Consider the following 2,956-nt stretch of genomic DNA (forward strand, 5'->3'; position numbering starts at 1 on the left):
GACAGGTTTGTGGACACGCCAGCCAATGGAAATAAACTGTATTTTTATCTACATCCTCATCAAATAACCCTAGCAGACAAGAGGAATGAGAATATGAAAATTAGCATGCTCAGCCATTTGTGTAGTGAATTAATCCTCCGTACCAATAAGAAATAGGACAAGAAATAGTTCTTATTGAATTGCAAAACTCGCTGTATGGCCTACTAACAAAGACACAAAATTGTATTTGGATACCCTTCATTTAAAAAGCTTAACCTGAGACCAGACAATAATTCCCTTCCATCCTGTGTCTTTGAAATAATAAATATTGTAGGGTGTCTTAATGACTATATGGTATGCCCATCATATTGTTGGTCATTCAGAGTAGGAGATCATGTTCTCCGAGTGCATATATGTTCCATGCTTGTCCATGTTTCAAAAAGAATTCTGGTCTACAATGTGGAAGCATGCACTGATTACATTACAACCTGTTTGAGCTAAATTGGTTTTAATCTGTATGGAAGCGTTTGTTGTCCATCAGTTGACTTGTAGCTTATCCAAATGATGAAAAACAGCACTCTCCTCCTGTTCTGTAGCAAAATTCTCCCAAAGAACTTTCTGTATTTGTTTGCCAGTCCATGAATCTTTATTGTAAAGAACCATGCTTTCTGTTGTTTATATTAGTGAGGTGAGATAAGACATTCAGTTGAGGAATTTTCTAACATGGAAGAGATAAGAATAAAATTCTGATATAAGCCAGTGATGAGAAACAGAATGATGTGGAAACTGAAAGGACAATGAAAATGAACTTTGGCATTATATTAAGCTAGATTAATGGCACAGTGGAATAAAAAAAGTCTAACTCCTTGCTGTACATGATAAAGTAACCCTAACCCATCAACAACCACTGGATCTTTCTATAAAGCCCTTGGTGTAGGGATTCCTTGGGGCTTGTATAGAAAAACAACCACCGGCAGTTGTTCCAAGAAAAGGGGATTGTTTGATTTCTTGTATGATAGGAGAACCTTATCTTCTGCTTGATGATTTGCGATGACCCCTGAGCTGCCCAGAGTCTACTGAGCATGTGAGTGTCCCTGAGACTCCTAACAAAATCCATTATGGTGTGCACAACTTTGAAGGCCTGGTTATACAATGGTTCTGTTTTCTTTGCTGGTGGAGACGGTCATTTCCCGCTCACTATACAGATGAGAAGAAGATTTAGAAGAAGGCAAATGTGAGTCAGATGCAACCATGAAAGTTTGCTGATGGCTCATGGTTGAGAACAATCATAGGAAAAGTGAAAAAATAAACTATACTGAATATACAGATTGATGTCTCACAGAGTAACAAATAAGCAAAGAAAATCTTTGAATTTTTCAGATCAGGTACGTGAACTTTGTAATGCTTCTACTGACTGATCTACTTCATGATCCCTTGCATGGAAATTAAAGGAGAACTAAACACTAAGAATGAGTATGGCTTGAAATGTCATATTTTATATATTGAACTTATTGAATTAGTCGAATGGTTCAGCTTCTATGTAGTGGTAGTGATTCAGGCCTTCAAAGTTGTCACAGGAGTTTCTCATCTTGTATTTTGTTAGGAGTGTCATTAACACCCAAATGCTCAGTGGGCTTTGAGCAGCTGTTGAAAAGCTAAGTGAGGGGTCATCAAGCAGAAAATGAGGTTTGCATATAAGCTGATGTTACAGGGCTGATTATTAAATTCTGATGCTAGTTGTGCTGGTTTCTGAGCTGTCATGTACCAATAATGTGAATTATTTACTAGTCAGCCTTATATCGTGACTTTTATGTTTTATATATCCAGATTATTGTGTGTCAGCCCCCAAGCTCAGTAAGTGACAGCAGCACAGAGCATGTGCAGTGAATCAGCAGAAAAGAAGATGGGGAGCTACTGGGGCATCTTTGGAGAAACAGATCTTTACTGCTAAAGGAATGTGGTTCACTTGGGCTGGTACAGAAGCACAAAACATAATGTACAACATTTCTTCCCTGCTTCTTTAGTTAAGCTTTAGTTCTCCATTAAGGTTTAAGCAATTTTCCTCCTCTTCTGCCCCCCCCAAACCAACTTTTGCCATGGGACAAAAACACCGTCAATGTGAATTCAGGGGGCAGATTTGGATGTAGAGTAGAGAGAAAACATCAGGGGTTGATTGGTTGAACTTCAGATGAGAAGCATAAATACCCTGATGATGATGGTGGCTCAACTCTACTTTCCTCTAGGTCAACCTTATGGGAACAATGTCCTTTTTATGTCATATGGGTGTAGTGATATGTCTGGGCAAGTCCCATAGCGCCAAATTATGGGCTTGCACAGAGGAACATTATAATTCCCTTGGTTTAGTCTTATTTAGTGTTATTTCACTGGAACTATAGGTGCCCCATGCTCCAGCAGACAAGTAGCCCAGTTATATTTCCCCCTTTTTTCACTTAGTAGCAAAACTACCCTTTTACTATTCTATCTCTTCAATACGACACGTTCTTCTTTACTGAGAGCCTTTATCTTACAAACAGTTAATCACTGCTAGTTTCAGTGCCATGCCCACGCAGTCACTAATGCACATGAAAGAACATGCACCGATGATGAATGCGCCTTTCAAATTGCTTGCAGTCCTGTTTTTGTTGTGAGAACTAGAGCCAAGGCAGGGAAACTGATTTCCTCTAATAGCACTTCACAGGCCTGTGTATTAATTAGTTCATCTGTAATGCTAAATGGTGGGGAGGTTAGTAAATGCAATGCTTATAGTACCCCCCCATCATACACCACCATTGCACTCATCGGTACTCTACAACAAAGTGACTAAATCTCAACTTTTATACATAGAAAAGGCAGCAGATGTTTTCTAAAGCTACTCTATATCATCATAATGAATTTACATTTGATCATGGCACCATGATTCATTCCTTAGAGATCTTTTCACTCAACGTGGGTCCAAAGTGTCTTATTTTGATTCCGT

Source organism: Xenopus laevis, chromosome 5L (genome assembly GCF_017654675.1).
Source record: "Xenopus laevis strain J_2021 chromosome 5L, Xenopus_laevis_v10.1, whole genome shotgun sequence".
In the NCBI taxonomy this organism is placed as follows: Eukaryota; Metazoa; Chordata; class Amphibia; order Anura; family Pipidae; genus Xenopus; species Xenopus laevis.